Here is a 25675-nt window from a genome sequence, read left to right as displayed (position 1 = left end):
CAAACGGGAATTCAATCATTTTGGGTAAGAATAGTCCGAGGAGTGCAACAAGATAGAAAAGCACAGATACAGCCATCAGCTCAAGAGGCCATAAAGCCACAGATCGTGGCAAGCTGAAAAGGTACGGCGGGGTGAGAAGCAGCGGCACTGTTGCAGACCTGCCCTTTTTCTAGACACTCTTTGGCTGGCTTCTTCCGCTCCTTGCAGACCGGCTGCTGACTGCTGGCAGAGGATGGGGCTACACGGCCTTTTCGTCTCCCTCTGTACAGCTGCTCGAAAAGCAGCATTTCAGGCTGGAAGGCACTTCCCTCCCAGAGGAGAGAAGACGGGTGTTTTTGTTACGTTTGGTGAGGTGTCTGATTTAGCTCCAATAGGCAAATGTGAGTTGCTGTGGAAATCTCTGCACCGATGAAGTGTGTCTGAGCGGCTCAGCAGAGCGTGCCGCACACGGGTACCCGAACCCGCTCCTAGGACCAGGGCTAGGTAGCCGGGGATCCCCGCAGACCAGCCTGAGGAGCAGGGTAAGTTATATGTAAATCCAGCCGCGCAGGTTCAGGGTCCCCGCTACTTCCCATGTATTCTTTACATGTATCACGTTCCGCAGCTGTGTGCAGCTCCCTTTCATTGCAAATTCCTTGCCATTTTGATCAAAATAGCATCATAGGGTTTTTTTTTTCTTTCAAGATGTGTATTATCCAAATTATATGATCTTTTTCATAGAAATGGCAAAGACTGACTCAGTCATCTGGTGCTTTCCTTCCTTCCCGTGTGGCAACAGAACGATGTCTGAGACTCTCTGCTGCAAAACCGGGCTGCTAGGAACAACCTTCAGCAGTTCAGGTGAGTTGTTACAGTGGTGGCCAAACTACGCCACTTTAGCTGAAGGTGACAAATGTCTTTTCACTTTGTAGTAATGTTGCTAGGTCCACTTTGCTTACAGAAGGATGGGAAACTCCTGAGTTTTCCTGAAAATAAAGTATGTGTTCCCAAACAGAGATTACAAAAATATGTTGCATCTTCCTGCTATACTGCGCCTGTCCTTGAAGATGTCAGTGTAGGCATCTGAGCACTCCCTCGTTTCATGCACCTTCCATGCAGAACTTGAAAAATGTGGCTCATTATGGTTTTGGTTAAGTGCTGACACTACTTATTGAGCTTATAACTCCACTGCAGTTTTATACTTACACTTTTTGTTAACGTATAAGCGGCTCTCTAGACTGGCAGCTTGGAGTGGCTTCTCTCAAACCCGAGAGAAGTCAGTGTCTTGACAGAGTCCTGCAGGAACAGTGCTACACGAGCAGCCAAGCAGCATGTTTTATCTAGGCTACAACAACTCTAAGGCACACTTCTCTTTTTTACTTTTACATCTTGGAAGGATTAAATCTGATGGAGAGATTTCACATTTGAGATTCATTTTCTTATTATCAGAATGGTTTGCAAAATTCTCCTTCTTAAAAAGGAAAAAAAGGATCCGAGTTAGAAAAAGTATGCCACTGCTAGCAACAAAGTTCCTTCAATCTGCATTTAAATAAAGGTATTGACTATGTAAAACACAAGGCTGCCCAAGGCAGAACATAAATAGTGCTTGCCAGGTATAGTGTTCGATGTGGGCTTCCACTTAAGGTATTGAAGGCACACATCAGTAAATCTTGATCTTGCCAACTGTTTCCTGTGCAGTGTCCCTCTAGTCTAGTTAGAGTGTATTTAGAAGGTGGCTAAACATACTTTTGTGGAAATCATTAAATAACACAGCAATTCATACATTTGTAACAGACAGCTTCGAATGCACATTATTAACTGAAAATAAAATCTCAGCATTTATATTACATGTTATTTTTTCTATCTTTAAGAAAAACTAGTGCCCAGTATGACTGAGAATATAATACCCTAAAGTTTAGCACTGGTTTGTAAACACAGTCCCTAGGGTCTGGTATTGATCTTTTGCTATTTTAATGCATTTTTACTGACCGACATGTCCTGTGGTAAAGAATATTGCCTAAATTAGTTATCTGATTGGTTCTTTTGATTAATGACGGGACTGTGCTTCATTACACATGACAACATGATCGGAATAATCACTGCAGCCATAGAAGCTGGGACTGGCATTTTTTATTCCTTCATTTTTAAAGTTCATTTATAAAATTATTTAATGTATACGTCCTAAGTTGTAATTTATTTACATGACACTTTTTTCGATGGGAACTGTTGTACTGTGTCACAAATGGCTAAGAAAACAAGGTAAACTAGATGTACAAATCAATGTCTTCTGGCTCAAGGGGAAAAAAACATAATCAAGATTCAAGAGCTGACCTTGTCCAAAGTCCAACTTGTCACACAACAAACAGTGAGGTGCCCAGCAAATCACTAGGATCAGCAGGATGTATTTGAAGGAATTTTTAACTGATATGATTTCTGGCCAAAGTTTTTACTAAAACTTCAAGAGTTGCGAGTGTTGGGGTGAAAACAGACCAGGAACTGAGGGCCTTTGGGTAGCTACCAGCCAGGCGTCCGCAGCGTTTCTGACGTCCCCTCTCGGAGGTGGCCGTGCCAGCGCTGCTAACCTCCAACGCGACACGAGTCCCCAGACAGGTCCAGGAGCTAAAAGGCTGCTTGATTAACCAGCCTGAGAAAACACCACCCTCTTTTAACTGTATCCGCTCAACTTCCGCAAAATTAAACCACGTTTGGCTGTCCCTGTTTGGAGGATCAAAACCAGATGTGTTGCTTAGCACCATCTTATCGCTGCGCTATCTGCCATGGTTTATAGCACCTTTACATGCTTTGAGGTTCTTGATTGCTTTTTAGTAGGTCATTCTGGGATTGATCTGTTTGAATTTATAAGGACATGCATGCCACCTTATGTCATGTTGATGAATGATTCAAAATTTTAAATGGCAATTCAACATTTAATGTTTTGAAAAATGTTTAAATGGTGTCATGCACAGAATAAATGGCAGCTTTCATTTTCTTTCTTCAAAATTTCCTGCCAGCCTGTTTACATGATGTTGACAGACATTTTAGCATTTGCCAGAGAAATAATGTGAAGGGTTGGATACTTGCCATAAAATGGTTTCCTCTCTATGGCAAGTGTGGAAACAAATGCATGCATGCATAGTATATACACACACATATATTTTATACAGATTTCAAAACAAAAAATTGTTTGTTTGCTGTTACAACTACAGAAATATATCTCCAAGCAGGACTAGCTCCAGAGGGGTAGGATCTCAGTGCTCAGAAGATTTCACTGTCTCACCAGCTCCCGAGTGGTTGCAGCTCATGGCATACAGTGTAATACAGCCGTTGCAAAACTCGGGAACAGTCTTGCCGATCAGCTGCTAAACAACCTTAATTCCACCCCCAAATTGTATTAAATTCTGATGTGACAACTAAATGGTACATTTGCAAACTGAGCCTCACGTGTGCCAATACACTTCTCTCTTTATCGTGCTTTTTTATTATGCCTGTCTCAGATTAGGACATCATTGTATTGGCTCCATATAACGTGCAATCTGCATATACAAGTAAATGTACATACAGACTTAGGGCCCAATCCTTTATGTACATATGCACTTTAAACTGACCTCAGTGTTGGTACAAGATTTCCCTCCTGGGATTGCAGGAGGAAGGATGATATTTGTTGTGTGTAGTAAATGTGAAAGTTTAATATGCCAATAATTCCATTTCCATGGAATAACTATGGATTTAGGATGTTGCGCTGAGTTAATTTTAGCTTGTGTTTAGACATTCATTTTGTGACTAACAACATTTGTCTAATTATGGTGACATACCAAGCTTTTGTTTCCTGGGAAGCAATTGCTATTGTATGAAATATGTTTAATCACGGTTAAACACGCTTTGATTTCTCATACTTGTTTTAAGTATATAAAAGACTGTTTGGTGTTACTTTTGCATGTATATGACTGAGGAATTAATAATGCTTTGATGAAAGCAATTTTGAATGATGGACAGATAAGCTGACTTCATGCCAGGACTGTTTTTGTAACCAGCACATTAGAAATTGTGACTAGTCAATGAAATGTCAGCACTTACAGGCTTTCTGAATCAGGACCTATCTTAAAAGCAGCTGTAACCTACTGTATGAGTCACTGAGTTTTACTAGTCAAAGTACATGAAATATTTAAGGACATTGAAGGTTTCATGCAGTACTTAAAAAGTAAATTTTTAATTAGCAGATGTATGAATAAAAGAAACAATCAAATTTTTTCTGGAATCGATGAGTATGTTATATGTATAGCATGCATCTTTACTTTCAAATAAAGAATTGATGCATTTTTCTATTTAAAAATTGTTTTCTATCAATACAAGCAGATAATTGGTTATGCTAGTTGAATCTGTATGTGTGTAACATATATATGTGTTACTTAAAAGCCTGTCAATGAATTCAGGATTTTTTTGCAGCTTGTTGTATTGCACTGCAAGCTCTTATACAGTATACGATTAAAGCACATAAAATGATGTTGAATATGCAAGTTATATGTTAATCTGATTAAATGAATAGAGAATTGCCCAATGTAATCAATTGAAATATTCAACAACTTTGTGTTGAACTTGAAGGAAATTATTACCTTGAGGCTGCCAAACCCATGATACAACTTTGCATTTGCAATAATATTTTCCTATTTAGCATTCAAAAGCATATATGTATAGTTTTCTTTAATGAAGTAAAATTAGTCCATCAAGGAGAGACTTGTTAGAACTGGAGAGGCAACAATCTCATCTATATAGGAATGTTAAATGTTGGCTGAAAGTTAGAGTGTTTTTATTCATAATGCATATTTTTTAAAAAGAAGTGCAAAGACATCTATATTATTTTATCATTTTATTATTTGTTTATTTTCCCTAAAAACAAAATGACTTGATTTAAGCATGTGATGCTATTTACTTGTATTTTAAAGCCTCGCATAATATTATACAGTAGATTGAAATGCATACTTATGTCTTTTCCTTTCATTGGACAGCTATGCTAAAGCAAATAAAATCAAACGCATACATTCCCTTTCAGTGGCTTACAAACTGTAAGTGATGGGAGGAAAAAGCTGCAGCCATTCCACTGAATTCTATTATTGACAACAGCAGAAGTAAAAAAATTAGAAAACAAATCCCTTTTTAAATAAAATGAAGTAAAAGACCTACATTGCTTGGAGGAAATGCTAATTGAAAATACCTTGCTAATGCTAGCTAGTCACAGGAAGGAAACATTAAGTTATTATTTTTAATAATGTTTACAAGTATATCCAGCCATTTCCAGCCAGTGAAAAATGTTAGCCTTGGTAAAATGTGGCAGTGCTACTTTTCACTGGTGATGCTGCTCATCTTCCCTCTGATAGCAATCATTAATTTTATTTTTTAACCCAGTCTTCAAATGAAGACAGATGAGCAAGAGAGTTTTAAATGCAAGCTGCTTATGTTCAGAAAAATGGCTGCTAGATTACAGATCACTGTGCCTGATCCGAGTCCAGTTGCTGTTTGGAAAGGGGGAGAAAAGAACAAACACGCGCCAGGGGAGCGGTGCAGAGGCAGGCCTGCCCGGAGCGGCGCGCGGCCCTACGCGGCACGGCGCGGCACGGCACGCGGGTGCGGGTGCGGGGAGCGGAGGGGAGGAACGCGAGGGCGAGGGGAAAGGAGTCCTGCACAACGGTGCTGCCATCTGATTCATTGTCTAATTGCTATGGAGACTCACAGATACTATTATTGTTAATTGCTCCTGATAATTTTAATGTTACATTGTAACATTTATTTCTCATTAACGCTAAGAGGATTGTTAGAGACCAAAATGTGTAATATACATCACATCAGTGGTAGCATCGCACTGCAGCCTTTTTTTTTCCTTTTCATGTCATTCGAGTTGTATATTTAGTCAAGTGTCAATGAGCACTGTTTAATTTCTGTGTCTTTTTAAGTTGTAATTTTTGGTATTTTCCAGCTTTACCTTGCCTGTTCCTTATAGGGACATACGGCATTCATCCTCATGGTGCTAACCCTGCAATGTCAAATTGTCAAACCTGGTCCTCACCGTGGTGAGCCCATGACTGATGATTGTGATACACCCTTTCCTGGGGTGATTTCTGTGTTATTTTAAAGGAAGAGCTGGGTTGCTCAGTGCATTAATAAGAGCAAAAGAGGTAGTAAAAAGGCTCCTTATCTAGCAGGACTCAGGAACCCGCTGGATCCTGAATCTGAACTTCACAGTGAAGGGTGGAGAGGGAGGTCTCGGACACTTGGCTCTGCTGGGGTTCAGGAGCCTGGTGCTCGCCGCCGGTCAGAGCAGCCCCGCAGCTCCTCCCATGCGCAGTCCTCGAGCAGCTCTTGTGAGGAGACTTGCTGGCTCGGAGTTTGCGCAAAGACAGCAGCGAACGCCTCTCCTCTATACCGCAGGGTTTTCTGCCAGCCCAACTGCTCCCGGGGAGTGACCTTGTCTCTAGAAATTAGGCCTCTCGTTGCAGTCCCTTGTAAGGAGTTGAGCGAGGATTAATTGGTCTGCTCACTGCAGTTTCTGGAAGTATCTCATATTTTTCAGTGGAAGATGACTCTGGAAGCACTTTCCTACGGTGAAACAAATCCTTGCCAAAATAAAATGATGAATCCTGAATATTACTGGCAACATTTCGTGCCAGTTTTTGAGCAGTTCTTCTCTACCTGCACCTCTGTTCTGCACGTTCAGTGAGTTTAATGCCCAGATGTTGGGGTTTTCATCCTTAGCTGACCGTCAGTACAGCAAAGGCAGAAGCAAATGTCCTGCAGTCCCACAGCTCCCGCAGGGGAGTCGCATGCATCCGGCAGGTGGGAAATGTATGGCATTATCAGGATAGGTACATGTCTGGCATTTCAGCCCAGGGCTGAGGATGGGCCCTGCAGCGAGGCTGCCGGTGGCTGCAGGTTGCAGAGCTGCAGTGTGGCCCCAGGGCGAGCGTGGGAGAGGGGGGCCTGGCATGTCGGCTCAGACGTGGTGGCGGAGGCTGGCTCGTCTTTAGGTGCCACTAAGCGAGCTCACCAAGTTTGGAAAGCAGGCTCCATGTATTTACATGGGCATAAAAATAACTCTCATGCTAGACATGGCTGCAGAGAGATTTAATTAATTATTTCTTGAAAATATTAGAAAATGCTTGTAGAAAATGTGCAATAAAGGTGAAATTTTACTTGAGCTTTTTTCTTCTACCCTCACAGCACCTATAACTGGAATACAACTAAAAAGCTCATGCAAATCAAGATTGAGAGGTCACAAGGTCCAGCAGGATGGTTTGTCCTTGCAGTGGGATAACTTTCCCCACAGTCACCCAGCAGAGGGTGGACAGGCACCTAGATGATGCAGGTTTTGCTATCCTGGTGCATGAGGCCGTATGATGCTACAGGCATTTGGGGGGAGAGGGAAGAGGCAGGGCTCAGCCAGGCACCGGGCTGATGAGGTGCTGCCCCTTCTCAGGGCAGCAGGTCTCTGCGTTTCAGATGCTTGAGCTGGCCTGGCTGGACAGGTCCGGGGGTGACGGGGCTGGACAGGATTGGGAAGATGTGCAACAGAAATGTAGCCAAAGGAAGATTCTATGATGCCCAGCCTTGGAAGACTGCCCCACCTAAAAGACATACCTGACAGCATTCAGCATCTGTGTTTTAGCTATGCAATCAAGTCAAATAACCAGGGAGTATTTAAATACTGTTCTAATTCTCTCTCTGTGAGAGATGCCTAATGGAAGGGGGTTCGTTTAATACAAAATGAGCTCTTGCAAACTGAAGCTGTTGCTGGGACTCTCTTCCAGGTGATGAGAGCCCTGGATGACAGCGGCTCACTTGCATGTCTCAGACGGTGAGTGCCGTGGTAGAGAGAGCCTTGGAGAGCAGCGGGAGGGGAGCTGGGAGCGAACAAAGGCCTTCAGAGCAAGAGTGATGGGAGAGGGTGTTGGGAGGCAGAAGGTGCCAGCTGCCTGACAAAAGAAATATCATTACTCACCATTAAAGAACACTCCAGATGCTTGATATAGTCATGGGTGTTCTCCTGAAATTTTTTTTAGCAAAGCTTCTAGTCTGCCTATGGTGTTATTCTGCAGAGTTGGGGCCAAAGCTTGAGAGCTTTTGTTCAAGCAAATAGACCATGAATCTCATGAGTAAGAACTAATCTTAACAGTAAATGCTACAGAGTGGTGGTTGCCTCTTCAAAATACGAAAACCCTCCTCACATTGGTGTACTCCTCTGGGACATCATTACTAGCGGGGACAGATTGTACAGATACTCTCTCAGCAGTCCAGGGTGGGATGCACATTTGCTCTAGGCACTCTCCAGGGTTTCAGGATCACAGATCTCTTTCCATCTCTACTCTCTTCTTTGCCTTTATAATGAGCTAATGAGTGACTCTTACTCATCAAAAAAGTGGAAACATGAAAAGAAAAAAAGTTTATCTGCTAAACTTTCATTGGTGCTCACATTATAATGAATTGCACTCTGGCTATAGGACATCCCCTAGATTTTACAGGTGCAGGAGTGATTGAAACAGAATAGCAAGAAATGGTGTAAAAACAAGACTGCTGAGATTAAACAGGTTGGAAGTTGTCTGGCAGCTCCAAATACAGTGGAGAAGTATAGCTCTGGAGTGCAGCAAATTTAATCTTTGAACAGGTTTATTGTTTTATCAGGTTTTTGTTTAAGAAGGGTTTCATTATGTATAACATTGAGATAAATTTTTACGTAGCAGATTTATTCAACAGGTTTATTCTTTTAACAACTCTCATTGTATTTCAGCAGTTGGTATGTGGGGTCTTATACATCAAGGAAGTTTATTACTTTATCAAGTATGAATTTTAAGAAGTTTTCCTAATAATAGATGATGTGTGGAGATTTACAGGCAGCCCATTTTTCTATTTAGATGTTCAAGCCCTTCGACGTAATGTAAGGTACACTGTAACTACGTGACAGTGCTTCTAGAAATGGCGGTAATTCTGCTGTAACTCAAACTATTTCCCCACAACTGTAGTAGATCTCGCTTTGCTGTCCCAGTACTTTTAAAACCTTTAAAAGTCCAAATACAACTACCCTGACTAAATTGTTTCTGTAAGCTGCAGAAGCTAAGTGAGGTAAAAAGGAGTACTGATGTCAGTAAGTAAGTGGATGGTGCTAGGTTATTTTGATAAACATTCAGGAATTCTGTACCAGAGGGTTCACAAAATCCCCTCAAAGGGATGGAGAACTTGCTTTGGAGTCTGTGGAAAGGACATAGCAGTAGTTGGTGTCATCACAAATTTTTCTTCCAGGAGTTTTCTTCCAAAAATAATCCATTACTGACTATTCAGTCCAGAAATCACTTTTGGGAGTTAAATCTTCCAGGGGGAATGGCATGAAAATTCAGGCAGCTGTCCCTGGTTTGTGGCTCCTGATAAGGAAAGTAATTAAAGAATACTTTGGTTTTATTGCATTTTTAAGATTGTTTTCATCTTTCTGTTTCTGCTTGGAAGGAGAAAAGTAATATTAAGAAAACCTTTGAGATGTAAAAGTCAGTTTCTATAAATGTTGTTGTTATTTGTACTCTTACAGCATGCATTTCAAATCAAGTTGAATCTCACTGATTTGCTCTGATGACAAAAGAAAGATCTATCACAAATTTCCTCATGTTGTGACGTAGCAATTAAGTTGTAGAGCTGGTTTGGTGTTTGCCGATGAAATGTGTTTTTCATCAGAAAATGCTGATTCATCAAAGCCAGCTTGTTTATAGATAAGAGTTAATTTCAATTTATTTGTCTCAGAAATATTGGGGAAAACTTCTGAAATTTGGTTGAATGACAAAGTCTGTAGCTTAGATTAAAAGGCTTTCCTTCATAAAATTAAGATAATTATAGCATAATTGGTTGAAACAAAGTGCTTCTAAATGTATAGTTTATTTATTTGATTTGAGCATGCTTTTTTTAAAAAAAATTTGTTTCATGAATATGTTTGACAGTTCAGATTTCTATCATGGCTTCGGACAAGACATTTCCTTTATCTCAGATTTTCACAGATAAGGGGAATTTTCCTTCTCCAGCATTACTAAGGCAAAGGTATTAAAAAAAAAAAGAGTACTGCACAGTAAAATACCTAACAGTAGTTTTGTACTATCGTATGTTTAATCTATAACTTTAATCTATAACAGTTCCCCATTTCCTCACATCTTTACTCATGTAAGTAGTCATTACCCAAGGCCATAGAAAATTAAAAATCATTCATGCTTAAGGGATACATGCAATAACATGTGCAAAGTTGAACCCTTTTCAGGATAGTGCCTGTAGTATACAGTGTCTTGCCGCTCTCTCCTACTACAACTTTTCTGGCAGCAGGAAGCTGCCATCCTGAAGATGAAAATTATTGAATTTGTCTATTTAGGAAGGGAACATTAGCCAGGTTCTAGTGTACAGCTGATATTTAGACTCGTGAAACCATTATTTTGAACATGTGATTTAATAAAATGTAATAGATGTAATAAAATAGATACATTTCTATGTTCTAATCATAAAAGTATTTTTAGTGGTTCTATTATAGATATTCTTATTTTTTAAAGACTTATTTGATTGACATCTACTAGATATTTTGTGATGACTTTGACAGGCAGCCTGTCTGGCTGACAGGCATGTGTTAGCTGTGCTCTACAGATATAGACTAGACTTTAAAAAATATTTTTCAAAAGGTAATTGTATGGTTTAGATAAAATCTGCAGTTGCTTCCAACATGACTGTTATGTCTGGCAGCTCTCAACTGATTAAATAGTCTAGCTTAAGAGCGCTTAAAAAAGATGCTGACACTTTAGTTGAAACAATGGGCTTGATGAATTCAATGAGAGTTGCCTTTAGTGTGGCCAGGAGCTATGGCAAATCTCCCATTTTGAGAGGACTTTGACTTTCGTAGGTAAGGAACTGACACTTTGCCTTGCTCCCGCTTCCTGGACACGACAGGCTGTACCCTGCACTTTCCTCCTTCCCCTCCCAAATGGGTGCATTTTGTCTTTACACCAAATGCTTTTGATTTGATAGTTTTGGTCCCAGTGGCCCCAAACCACTTTTCATTTATGTTGACTTAATTGCATTAACTTCAGTGCAGTTACTTCTGGCTTCAGACAGCTGAGTTGACATAATAATTAGGTCAAAAATCTGTAGCATTTTTAATTTAGGTGGGAGATAGGTTTTTCCCTCTGCTTTTAAAAAAGTAAGATTCTAGGAGAGAGACTCTCACCCGAGTTCGCTGTTTGTTATGAATATTTGGTCCACATTTCAAGAAAGGCATTGGCAAATTCATGCTAAATGACGGTTCTGACTGCAAGTTTTTTTCCTGAATCTCATGATTTTCATATAACAGGCAGGTCTGAGAGCAACAAGATCTATCTTCCAGTTAGTAAGACTACTTGCAACTCTGTGGTGTCGAATTCCAATATGGCATTGGCAGCAGCGCCTTTTTGCTTGCATTATTGTTTCTTATTAATTTCATGTTCTCCTTCTTCCTGAATCATAATATCTATTGGTGACTTCCTTGAAAGTATTGATATATCTAACATGTGCATGGATCTAGCACGATAGCACTGGTATTTAAGGCCTGATGGTGGTAGCATTCGATGTGACAGCAGCACTGTCACCAACCTGGTGCTGCTGCGTAACCTTCCTTCTTCCACATTTCTAAATTGCTCTATGGAGATGATCCATTAAGAATCACAATAAAGCTTGAACGTTTGAATAACCTTTGAAATTATTGACAAATTGGCCCCAATGGGCTGCCTAAGAGCCTAATGTAGAACAAAAGATCGATGACAATGCTGCAGAGACAGGATCCAGACTGCAGAAGCGAGGGGATATGTCATATGATTTTCGCATGCTGCCACTGGAGCACAAATATAGCATGAGTGACACACCATGTGAGTGGACCCTGTTTTTCTTCTCATGTTCCTCTTTGCAGAATAATTTCACCAGAAGCCTTCTCACAGTGAAACTGAACTGGTCCTGAAGTTTTGGAGAAGTGACAAGTTCAGGTCAGCCAGGGTTACAACTTGGAGAGGACTTGCTTGAAACTTCAGTGTTGCAGGAACCTGGAAACGTGAAGCACACCTTGTCATCTACGCAAATTCACCAGCTGTGTAAGGGATTATCCCCAAGTCCTTGTATGATTCCCATGACCATCCCATAGGAGCATCCTATGGGATTAATATCCATTAATATCCATTCAGCCACACACCAGCCCCAAATTTTTCCTGTTTCACAGTTGGGGGAGGAAGGTGCAGTGAACATTATGCGATTCGCTCAGGATCACAAAAGAAACTGGTAATAAAACCCAACTTCTCAGCATCTGAGTCAAGATCATAACTTATTTTTTTCCTTCGATTCTTGGGAGAACTGAGGTTCTTTCCCATGAGTTTAACCATTTCCACAGGAATAGATATGGGCCACATTCACTTTTTTCACTGTCTTCATTTTTATGGGCTGTCCGTGTGGTTTGAAGCCAATGTGCTTAGTAATAAAGCTAATTTATTAATGGCTGTAACTCCGCATTCTTCATGAAAGGGGGAGTTATTTAGCAGAGTTTACTCGTAAAGCTTATAAGTCTGGTGGAGACTACTGCTCCTTCCTTTAAGCGACACTACTTTCTTTCACCAGATAAATGTATCCCGCATACCACTGTTTGGCACAACAGTGACCTCTAAAGGCTGGTTAGATTAATGGTATCTCTGGAGACCTATCTGGCTTTAATTCTTATTTAAAGGTAGAAGTGTGGCTCTGTATCAGGTATTGCCCCCTTCATGCTGAGCACATCTTTAGAAAGGTCAGCTCTTGGAAAGATCTGAGAGTCTGTTCCTTTTCCCTTGTGCTGTATAAAGGCACCTGACCTTTCAGTGATCCTAATTTCTCTTCCTTTCTTTCTTTCCACCCTTCCCCCAGCCTATTATTTATTGAAGTGGAATGGACCCTTTTTTTTTCTTTTCTTTCTTTCCTTCTTTCTTTTTTTCAAAATAGTTTCCAAATTAAGTGACCAAAGACAGTGATGACGCAAGTTAAAATCCAGGTTACCTTGATATTTCACAAGGAATCATCTCCTTTCAGAGTAATTCCATTGTGTAAAATTTGGAGCTGCACACGTTGTCATGCTTTGACTTATACCAGAAGTCAACTAATTCAATTTGCTGAGCTCCTATTCACTCCCAAGAGCCTAGTACCAACACACAATGACAGCAGCTGGTGCCTACCTCAGCATGGCGTTCCAAGGAGGTCCAACAGCAGACCCCGAATCTCAGCTTTTCGTTAAGAACTGAGATTCTAGTGCAATTTGTGAAGCAAATCTCCTTGATGGCAGCCAGAACACAGACTGACTGAGGAGCATACTGTAGCCAGAGACTTTGAAGTCATCCTGTTGCCAGGAGCTGCTGTGAAGGTAGTGAAGCTGGGTTTTTGTTTGCTCAGCAGAGGATGAGGATCTGGTTCTGGCTTCCCGACTCTCAGCAGGAGATGAGCAGTGCCCCCATCAGCGAGCTGAGTGAAACTGAGGCCAGGGCTGGAGGTGAGGACCTGTGCCTTCCTCCGAGCTGGGAGAGGATGGCTGCAATTGCTTTTCCGACCTCCTCCAAAGTGCCGATGAGCCAGGTCTTCTCTGAGGATCCCGCTCTGAATGCCGAGGGCATCTGAAATGTCTGCCAGATTTATTTTGTAAGCAGGAAGCTGTATAGAAACATGAGACCAGTCCAGTTCCAGGAGATATGAGAAAGGGAAGAGGCAATATGGATGGGCACAGGGAGAGTGGGTGTGAAACTGTGCATTTGATCTCCTCCTGGCCTCAGCTGTCAAGACCAAGTTATGAATGAGCAGCGGTGCCTCAAGGACTCCCAAATGCCCAGGGAGCGGGAGGACTTCAAACAAGCCATTGTGCAGGCAGCACGTGGGAACCCGCGAACATTGGGAAGAGGTAGAGGAGGCATGCTCCATCCATCGTTTTTATTAGATCAGCTCATTTAAATGCGAGATACGTGTTTTTGGTTTTGCACTTTAATTGAAACAGATTTTGTATGTACTAATGGCAAGAAACTTGAGTAGAAGCAGAATGGGGATGGCTAAAGATATGAAGAAGAAGGAATAAAGCCCAGAGGAGGAGGTAAGTGAGGATAATGGATTAGTGGGAGTTGAAATAAGTAAGAGGACATGGAGTGTAAACATGAGCAAAGGGGCCAAGAGAGAAAGGGGACAGCAAGGATCAAATAGGAAAGGCTCAATTAATTGTAGGATTTAAAGAAAGCTGCAGTGGGCAGGAGGCAAAAGGAGGAGCAAATCCTGTGACCCTACCCAGACACCTTAATTATCACTGTAGCTCTCCAGCTGGTGGATTGCACATGTCTCCTTTTCAATTGTCTTGCTATCCCTTTCCCTAGACCACTCTACCTCTGTTTCTAACAGGGAAGTTTTCTAGTTTACCGGTTGTATTATTTTTAATTGAAAAGTGACATGTTTTTGGCAAACTCATTTTCTGTCACTGAGAAGCTGGTTCATTCTTTGGTTGGTCCCACTTCCTTGGGAATTTGGCACTAATTGATTTTTTGTTCAAATCATTGCATTCCAGGGACTTGTTTTTCCTTCCAAAATAAGACTAAACCCAACTACAGTTGGAAGTGGTAGCCCTGCCTGGGCCGTTCAATTCCTGCACTTTTTCCTGAATATGTTTGCCCTTTTTCTATGGTCCTTATGGCACTCTCATTGCTTGATAGTTGCATTTCCAAAGTGTCATTCTCTCCCCCTCATTTTAGCGGGGGATTTGCTGCTTGCTCCTATGAAGCTTGGTTCAGCTGGGATTAATAAAAGTTCTTTATATTCAGTTTGGCCAAATCAGCCATAGCAAGATTGAGAGAAACATTTTATATATAAAATTATATTTGCAGAATTTGGTTTTGGACCTCGCAAGAGCACCATTTTGTCCAGGTTTTGGAGAATGACACAACTCAGAACAATGAGATCCTGCTTGAGATTTATCATGTGCTGGGTGACAAGCAGCAAGAGAATTATTTAAAATACTACTTGAAAAGCAGTCATGATGCACGCAAAAGCTGTTCAGAAACAGTATTAGCCAGACTCATTATTAAAAACTTTCTAAAATTCAAAGTGTGACTGCAGACAAAATCCTAACTTGAGAGGATGGGAAGGAAATGAAACACCCTTTGCTTTTAAGTACTTGCACAAATATGTTGCAAGAGACCACTCGCTCCGATTTACAGGAATAAATAGGATGGCTAAGAGAGCTAACGAAGAGGATGCTGCTCACGTGGCCGATGTGGTGAAGCCTGTCGCGGTGTGCAGGGAGGACAGCGAAGGCCCTGTGCTCCCACTCCATGGTGGGGCAAGCCGGGAGAGCTTCGGGGCTTCCTCAGGGCAGAGGCAGAAAAGCCAGACGCCCAGGCTTGGACCCGACGGTGCCCCTGCGTGCTGGGGCAAGAGCGCGCACTGCAACGCCCCGTCCGCAACAAGAGCCGGGGATTCGCCTCCGGCTGATTAGCACTCCTTGCAACCCGGGGCGCTTCGGCTGTATCGTGCTGTGTTTATGTTTTTGGTTCCTGTAATGAAAATGAGATCCCTGGTGTAGCCCTCTGCCATTTTGCACGTCAAGCTGAAAGTGTATATGCTCGTTGTGGGTATTAGTGTCTCTGCTTAATGACAGAAGCCTTGGACAAATAAATCCATGTGCCATGGAGGATTTTCCTAATGAAACTGAAGCACAATACTGTTTACATAATGTCCTTTCGACTCTATTCAAAACAGCGAATGCTGGACATTGCTGCTATCCACAGACACCAGCTAATATGGGCAGAAATGAAAATGTAATGCAAAGTGGCAGCTTCTTTTAACTTTTTTCGAAGTATCTGTGCAGTTGCTTTGAGCACCCCCTCTGAACTTTTCCCCTCATGAGTGTGGGGTTTTTTTGTTTTTTTTTTTTTAATATATTGACATTCCAGCCCTTGGAACAAGGTCTTCACTCCTTTTCTCATTTCAAGATCTTGTTTTGGGAGAGCTCTAACACCTGTCCACTGATCGCCTGCCAGTCTGCATCTGTGCCCAGCTGACAAGGCTGTCTGCTTTGACTAATGATGTGATTGATGGACAAAATAAGGAAGAACACACAAAAAAACATTTCTGTCTGGTCTGGTGTGTCAGCAAGCCTTCATCAAGTGGCTGCTGAAGGTATATTTTGCTGCATGCCTCATTACACAGTAATGGCATTCCCAGGCAAAGCTGTTTCTTTTCATGACACAAGACAGCAGGCAGCTTTATGGACTCTGGGCCTATCGAGCCTGGAGGAGAGAAGCACTAAAGAGTGGTCATTTCCAAAAGTGCCTCAAGTTGCTTTTTTGTTGTCATGAATTTAATATGAATCAACACAATATGAAATGAGCATGAGGAATTTTAGTGACTAGTCATTTTTTAAGACTGCTGTCTAAACAGCCATCAAGAAAAAAAACATTTTCTTCCACCAAACCTGTTGCAAAAAGAAGTCATCTGTCAATTTTATTGCATTAAAAAAGTACACAGAGGCATATAGTCCAAACAAATGTCTGCTTCAGTGCTAAACATGTGGAAAACGCCACATATCTGAAGCAAAAAAAAGGCAACTAACTGGCAGGCTGAATGCGGTATTTAACAACTAAGATTTAAATGGCTCTTTATGTAGATGTGTATGAAGAAGGCTCTCGTACAGCTTATGCGTTATGTTAGGAGGCTGCCTACTTCAGGAAGCGCAATAATGACGTGACAGGCGTCAGGCGCCGTGACAGGCGTCAGGCGCCGTGACGGGGCGCTGTGAAAGGGCAGCCGCGAAAGCCCGCGCGCACCTTTCGCTCGCAGCCGTCAGCCGGGCTCAGCCAGGAATAATCCAGCGGGAGAGGAGCGCGGGGCTGCGGGGAGGCGCCTGCCTTGGGCACGGCGCCCCAGCTCCGCTCCCCTTCCCCGGCTGGGGACCAACCGCCGGCTCCATCCTGCGCCAGGCACCTCGCCCCTCTGGGCTTTGTTTCTTGCCCCCTCTGAAGGTTTCTTCTTTCCCGTGTAGTTTTTGCGTTTTGAAAAATACCTTATTTCCTACAGAAGAAGCGGCGGAAACTGAGTTACGCTTCTTCGCTAAAAATCTTGGGAGTGTTTTCCTGTTCCTGGTACAAGAGGTCTTTTACTGTGGGTTATTGTGAATAATTTGTGATTTTAATGAGTTGTGATTAGTTAAGAAATCCCTCTTCATGTAATAAATACTACACAATAAATTAGAAAATGTACATGAGTTCTTTATACCCACTTAAAGAGAGAGAAAAACATCGATGTAAATTCTTGTTATGACAAATGTAAAAGATAATCTTTTAAAGTGCATTTAATTTACTGTAATAGTAAGAACCACTTTATCGATGCCTAAGAGTACAGAAAAAATGAATACAGGATAATTCAAAGCAAATAAATAGCATGATTAAATTCAGTATAGCACTTACTTACAGACACAATCGTGTTATCCTTACCTATGAGTTAAAAGAATAATAACAATAATAGAACCACCATTTTTTGATTCAAGAATAAAAGACTTCTGTGCAGCTTTGAATAACTAAAGGCTGCTAACCTGCTTTCTTTAGTCTTCATACTAAATAAGGCAATTCCAGACTCAAGGGAAGAAGAAATTCTGTTGATTGAAAAGTTTAAACAAAGTAATTATTCTATCAGCTGCAGTAGGGGAGCTAAGTACCATGCAATATCAAACACCTGCATGTTTCCAAGAAGTTCTCTGCTGAAAACCAGCAGCAGCTGGGTGGAGGAGAGGCCGTTTTATCAGGAACCAATAGGTTGCTGTGCTCCACTGACCTTGAAGTCAATACCAGTGCCAAGAGCTCACTGTCTGCTGTTTCTTCTTGCATTATTGGTTTGAGAACCATAAAAATGTCAGAGATTTACTATAAATCACAATTCAGTTGGGTTTTGTTGTCTTCTTTTTTTTCTTTTTTTTTAACTTTAGTGGAGTCTGGCCATATTCATTTGTGAATTCTAGGTAAGCAGTTAGTGGAAATGTGTCTCATTACCTTTTCCATAGAGCTTAGCTATTTTTTTAATAGGGATCTTTGCATTTTTTTTGATCCTTATTTTGGTAATACAGGTAGGCTGTGTTTCAGTGGGGGTGGCTGGTGGGAGCATTTTGTGCTGCTGCTGCAGTAGGATGTGGTCTAAGCAAGGAGGGGAAGTAGGGGTATTTTCTTATTTCTCCTATACTGCTTTTTTAATCGCTCATATTCAGTTTCTGTGCTGGTAAGGGAGAGATTCCATCTTTGGCCTCTTTTCCCTGAAGTTGTTCCGCGTGTCAAATTTGTCATGGTTTAATGGCTTACTGTATTTCCCTGCACTGGAACCACTAAACACATTTTCATTTAAGTTGGGATCTTTAAAGAATGATCATCTTATCCATCTGTTCAAAAAGCACAAAGGCACAAATCTGGGTCAGAAAAGAGACTTGGAAAAATCCCCTGTACTCAATCAGTTTCTGGCAAGTGAATTTGTCTCATGACTTCAGGAGCTGGTGGAAAAAGAGAGAATTTAACTGCAAAAATATTCTTTTATCAGCTCTTTGCTTGGAGCCATGGCAAACAGGTTTCCAGTTTTGTAGATTGTAGCAGAGGAACTCAAAGGGAGATTTAACCTTAGGTTATTTTCTTTAATCTTAGAAGAACCAGCCACCCGTTAACATGCCTATATATATATGCACACACATATATAAAAAAAAGATAAATATAAATATATATATATAAAGCCTACAAACTTTTTTTTTCTTAATCAGGTTTGTGCATCCTCCTGGATTGATTTTTCTTTTTCCTAAATCTTTTTAATAATTTTTCTTCATGGCTTCTGCCTCTTGTCCAGGCTTTTGCTTCTGTTCTCTGTATATGATAAAATAGTTAAAGCCTATGACTCTAGAAGAAATCCGTTTATTTCTTCATTGTTTCTGGCAGAAAAAGCAAGCATCCAAAGATCAGATGGCTTAATTGTACGTCTTTTTTTTGTATTTGAGGTTTCGCAATCCTCATTTGCAAAACCCTTTATGAGTATATATTTTTATAAGGATGATCTCTGTGGAATGAAGGCATTTTTTTTCCTTACCTGCCCTTCTGAATCCAGATTGTAGGACTGGAATCTGTAGTCCACTAAAGTCATGAATTTCCTGACTTTTTCAAATCATTTCCTTTGAATTTACCCTTTGTCTAGAACTCTGAATTATTCTAGGATGAGATGTTTCTTACTCCGTTTTTTTTTAGAGAAGCTCCCATTTATTTAATTGGGAATTTGACATATACAAGACTACTGAATTGGGTTACAGAGGCCGAATTCAGCTCCTTGAACCTAGTAACATCAGTGGGAACCCACGCATGCACCCCAACGCACCTCTTGGTGGAGCAGGTTGGCTCGGTCGTGGTGGCCTTGGCGGAATGGGTGGCTCTGGTTCTGCTAAGGCCATGTTCTTATTAGCAAAGTGTCTTTGTTGAATGTATCTGTGGCTTTGATGTTTGCTAGCGCAACCTCTCAGAAATGCAGGTCCTAGTATTATGTAGAAACAACAAGCCCTGACTTTGCCTGACAAACGAGCAATGTGTCAAGAAGCAAGCCTGGGATGCATAGCAATGGCAATTATCCTGCTGTAGGAAAAAGCTACAAAAAATATTCGATAGACTATGTCTCACTATTAGAATACCGTAGACATTCATACCTTGGAAAGTAATGGAAAAACTTATGTACTTGTTGATTATTAGCATAAGGACTTTTTTTCCACTTAAAAAGGAGAAAAACTAATTATTAGTTCTTGAGTGCTCTGTGACCACTGATCTTTATACAGTGCTATGATGACTAGAGCGATGTGAATAGCTGATATTGCTGTTCCTTGGCAATACTAGATGTAGATAAATAGTTCAAACGAATTTTTTTGTTCCAGTTTCTTGACTATTCATTTATTTTTTTTCTTAACTTTAAAAATAGAATGGAAGAAAATGTCAAAATAACTTCCATGTTTGAAAACTTTTGTTTAAAATGTTTCAATATTTTCAAAAAAAATTTTTTTACTATTACTGTGCTTTTTCTTCAATGCAAGTGATGTAGCAAAGTAGAAATGAATTTGCTAGCTGTTTCCCTGTTTTCATATTTGTATTTTTTAACTGAAGAAAAGGCTTTTGGATGAATAATTTTGCTTAGATCTAGTGACAGTATCTTGCATATGGGAATCATCAGGGATGTGAGATTAAGAACCTATCAGCTGAAGGCAATAAAAGCAATTTTAAACTTCTGGTGCCCACAAGAGGGGAAAAATCCTACCCTTGGTCAATGTTTTCCTTAGGTCATAGCAGTGGGATTCTTAGGCTGATGTGAAGTGAGAGGCACCCATACAGAGGTGCAAACACAACCGAGATCTCTCTGACCTAGTTGCTTACAGCTGCTGTTCTCATCTGTGAGTGGGGAGAAATCCCCAGCTGAAAAGTTAGCTCTCCCTCTCCATTTATCCTGTGGTGTGTGGTGTGTTTCTTTTTTTTTCTTTTGTCCCTGTGGTGTTTTGGGTATGGGTCTATACCAGTCTTAAAAGCAGAGAGCTTTAGCTAGTACATTTATGACCAAACCTTTTCTCCTTAAATATGCCCAGAAATGAGCACAGTTGAGGATCTACCTTGTCTATCAGTTAAAAATCTGTTAGAGTGAAATGTATGATGTATATACACATGACTTGTATGAAATGCTATATGCATGTGCAATACATTAAAGGAATGCTGTGTATAATGCAGCCACCATATGTCATATAAAATAAAAATGAAGAAGGTGTATGAGCAAATACTGTACAGCATATGGCAATATGTATATTAACCTCAATCTATAAATAGCTTCTGAAATAACTGTTTTAAGATAAGGAAAGCAACCTAACATAATAGCAATTGAGTAGAAATTGTGTGTCTTTTAAAGTTCTTGATGTCAAGGAGGCAAAATACCATTCCAATACTTAGATTTAATACGTACTTCACACAAAAATAAATCATGTAATATTTTCATGGCAGGCATAGAATTTTATGATTTTTATGACGATCATGGAATTGGGATTCATATTTTATAGACACCACTAATAACATAAAGAAAATGCACCAGAAGAAAGATCTTAAGGAAATAGAAATGGTAGTGAAGTTGCTGAAAGGGAAGGAAAGGAAAAGTTAGTGTAATGAAACCTTTTTGATAGATTTATTTTTTGTATTCAGAATAGCTGTTGGTATATTCACAAAGCAAACTCATTGATTTTAAATGTTTAAAATAGAGACCAATAAATTACCCTGTTTCCCATCACGATTGCAATAACATTGAACTTATTGCTTTTGTAGGTAATTTAATGCGTTTGTCTCTATATGTTGTTTATACACATTAGGTATTAATTGGTGTCTAATTCTGTTGCCACTAAATCCTCAGTTCAGATCTTCTGAAAGATCATGATAGTATAACATATCTGAGTCACTATTGTTTGCACTTTATTCTCTGTCACTGAATGTACCAAAACCTGATCTTGTACTGAGAGACTGCTGCTAACGATGGTTTGATAGTCACATGCCCTAAGGGAAACAGAATGTAGTATTCTCTGAGACATTTTGGAGAGGGGACAAAGAGTGGTGTGAATTTAGGTGCTAGTTAAATAGGACAGTTCCTCAAAAGATGCGCCTTGGTTATCTTGAAATTTCTTGACATGCTGGGCAAAGTTAGAAAGGGATCTACATCAAAAATGTTGATGCTTTTACCAAGTGTGCTAGCTGGGATATTCCGCTAGGAGGATGTGGGGACTTTGATTCAATTCTCACCTTTGATCAGGGAACTTCTAGCTTACGTTTCCTGCTCCCCAAGCTAGTGCCCTCCACATTTTGTTATTTGGGGGAACCGGAAGGGAAATGCTGCAGATCTCTCCTACCACCATCCGGCAGCTCTGCCTGCAGCACCTGCTGACCATGCTTGTGTCTCTTCCCCATGAGGAAGGCAGGATGTTGGCCTGCTCTTATCAGGTTTGCTCAGTCACACATATGATGTGTAAGTGCAGCTTCTGAGTGGGACCTGTACCCTTGATGACTAATAAGATCTAGTAGATGAACTCTAGACATGGCCAGGTGGGTTTTTCTTTTTTTCCTGAGCAAAAATCTCAAAGTTGGAATTTCTCCTAGAAGAATTCCCAAGGATCACCTAACAGGAAAAATGTAAAATGCCTGTGTTCAACAGGAGAAGGCAGAGTCTTGCTCACAGCAGCTTCTTCTCTTCATGTTGGTAATAGGCCATCGAAGGACAGTACCGGGAACACACGCAACGAGGAAATCTTTCCGCTGTAAGTATTTCAATTCCCATTGTATTATCTAAGATGTCTGGAATAGTGCTTTAGCATTAGACATGTAAAATGTGTTCTGTCAGGGTGAATTACAATAGTACCTGTTTATGTACCATGTTGCAAATACATAGCTAAGAAGAGGTTTCAAAGTGCGGCTTGTGTTTTATCATGTATTCCCTGTCAAATGTATGGGCATGCTTTCAAGGTACCTATAAATATCTAGGTTTGTCACCTACATGTTGTGACTTTGGAAGATGCATGCAACAATGCCAAGCCTGCTCTGTTTTCTGCAAATTGACAGTGAGGCCAGGTACTCAGGCTTTGCTCCTGGCCCAGCTCTAGATTTGACTGGAAATTCGGACTTTGGTGTGGTGGACCATGGGAGGTCTCAGCTAGGTGCAAGCATTGCTTGCCTCTATGTCCTCCTGCAGTAGAGGTTAGCGTGCTCCCCTGTACTAAACTGAACCAACTGCTTGCAGGAAGACAAGCCGTTCGTGCAAAACTCCTTTTCTGCAGTGTGCCTGCAGCGGAGGGACGCTGCGGGAGGCCCTCACGTGGCATGAGTCGTTCCTAAATACTTTGATACTCTCACATATCAATTTTCCATATTTAACATACATGATTAGAACTTGATGGTCCCAGGAGGCCATTACAGTCAATATTGCTTGTATATATATATAAAAGTTTTTTAATTCCCTAAGTGCATATTTATCTGATTGATCTAATAACATTCTCCAACAGTGTAACTGTCACGCTTCCATTGAATCTACTTAATTCACTGGATTCTTTCTGGTGGGTGATTTCACTTACTTGATGTTCTGTAACACCTTGGCCTGTAACAGGAGGAGTGAAGGACAGCACAAAATACCTGAATTTTGGCTTTATCTCCTAAATTATCATGCTTTTGTGCTTCTGCATTGGAATATTTGGACCAATTATGTTTTGCTTTTCTCCAGATTAATAATATTTAGTAGAAATAATCCTTCAGTGCATGTTCCTCATAACGGTTGTCATTACTAGCAAGCATACTAAAGAAAAATAATTGACTAGCAAACAGTTTGATAACTTAGTTTTATGTTTCTCAGAAATGACTCATTCCCATATGCATGCTACAAGCTGTATTCTGAATGCTGAACTCACTATAACCTGTTCTTAGAGAGGCTCTTGTCTCACATTCCCATTTTGGCATTAGTAACAATAAAAGTAGCAGCAGTTTCAAGAGTATGTATATGTATAATGGCTTTCCAAAGTGGATTGATAATTACTTATTGCACTAAATAATCCTCGAAGTATGTTAGAGGAGGAATGTAAGAACGAATGAACTTGCATAAGCAGAGAAATCTGTGCATCCCTTCTGCTGTCTGATTCATTTAAACAGTCTTATTACAGTATCTATGCTGAGAGAAGATAATGAAGGTTGTTTTATATTGCTATATCTTTTTTTCCGGTTAGTTTTATTTTAAGAAATGCAATGGTAGCTATGGGTGGAGTTAACAGTCACCAGTGCCATTAAAATTTTACATTTACTGTATGTAGGATGGGGAACACGACAAACGTGATCCTAATGTTAAATATCTTGTGCAGTAAATATTTCAGCTGCTCAAAACTGGAGTTTTGTTGTTTTGAAAAACATTTCCTTTTGTGGAAACACTAAATGAGTTTGGCCTTTTAAAAGCTAATTTCCAAGAATAACCTCTTCTTTTATAGTAAATTATTCTGTAAATATAAGAGTGTGACACAGCAGTAGAGGAAGCAATTGGGCTTTATCCATCAATGCCTGTCTCTTGAAATCAGTCAGCGCAACAGAAAAGAGAAATGGTAGCATGCTGCTGGCTTTTTTCAATTATTATTATTGTTTATTTATTTATTTTACTCTTTGGAGGCTGAATTTTCAGCAGGTAGCTTTTATTTTAGCAGATAAGAAATTATGCTTGTGCTTTGTCTACTCACAATAGATATGGGATTAATTTTTGTAGATACAGTACCATGGACATGTCTGGGTGTCTGCTCCAGGGATACGTGGAAGGTGGAAATTTTACAGGTGTGGAGCCACATCTGTAAGCGGGCAGATCAGGTTGCAGGCCGGCTGAAATTCAAGTCTTCAAATGGATGCAGCTGCAAGCCTCAGTTTAAACTTTTAACTGAGTTGTGCGTAATTTAAAACTAATTGTTACTTGAGACATACACAGAGTTGGAATAAAAATGCCTATGTCATTCTCTCGGTTTCAGGCAGCTAGATTTGAGCTGAATTTCTTTGAACTTTGGTCTGAGCAGCAGAAGGTGCTTTGCCATTGGGTGCTGCTGGCCACCGCCAGCTCCAGATACTGGGAAAGGACTGAAAAGCAGCTATTTTTGAGGCAGTGCAGCAGTCGTGCTGTGCAGTGGTAGAGAACAAGGCTTGGATATTTCAGAGGGGCAAGTACATGTCTCTTTTCAATGTAATTTATTTGTATTTCTATCTGCGATCACCATTTCTGCCCTCAGCGAAGTCTCAGGACTGGGAACTTTATCCCCCGCGTAGGTGAGAGATGATGCAATGCTGACACGGTTTCTGCTTCCTCCTGGTGCCTGTGTCACACCTTCAACTCTGACTGAGGGGTCATTTTATTAGGCACGTGCAGGAAATGGCTGCTTCATTTAACCAGTTAAGGTGGCAGTCATTTTGTTTAGCCAGTTTTTTGAAGTCTTAAACATCCAGTGGCTCTCATCGAGCAGGATTAGAAAAAGTACTTGCTTGTCTTTGAATCCATGGCAATTTTGTTGGTATTTAATACATTTCAATTTAATACATTTCAATTAGCAAAGTAAACTGAAAATATTTTACATTAATTGGCCAGTGCTTTTTTTTGAATGTCTCCCGCTTCCTTCTGGAAAATTATTTGTTTGTTTTTGTCTAATAAAAATCCCATGGAAAATATTTACAAAGATTTTATTTTAGGGCTAAAATCCTTGGAAGAAATCAGCTAGAATTACACCTTCTCTGTGAAATAGCAGCAATTAGGATAGACGCCCTCCTCTAACTCTGCACCAGGCAGCTTGGGCGACAAATATGTCAAATTAATACATCACCAGGTATGAAAGCGCAGTTAGAATTTGACTGAGGTACTTCCAGCCTGAGAAAGGGAACGATTTATCAATGCAAACTTAATAACATCTATTTGAATCTAACTAAAAATCAATATTTCATTACCAAATTGTTAGTGAGAATGAAGAAAAATTGCGGAAGTCGGGCAGTTTGGTGGAAGAGAAGCATCAGGAGTTCAATGTGGAGACGGGATGATTCATGAGGCCAACGCGGTGGAAGGGTGAAGGAGGACGAATGCAGAAAACTTGGAGGGCCCT

This window comes from Apteryx mantelli, chromosome 10 (genome assembly GCF_036417845.1).
Source record: "Apteryx mantelli isolate bAptMan1 chromosome 10, bAptMan1.hap1, whole genome shotgun sequence".
Lineage (NCBI taxonomy): Eukaryota > Metazoa > Chordata > Aves > Apterygiformes > Apterygidae > Apteryx > Apteryx mantelli.
This window is presented reverse-complemented; position numbering follows the sequence as displayed.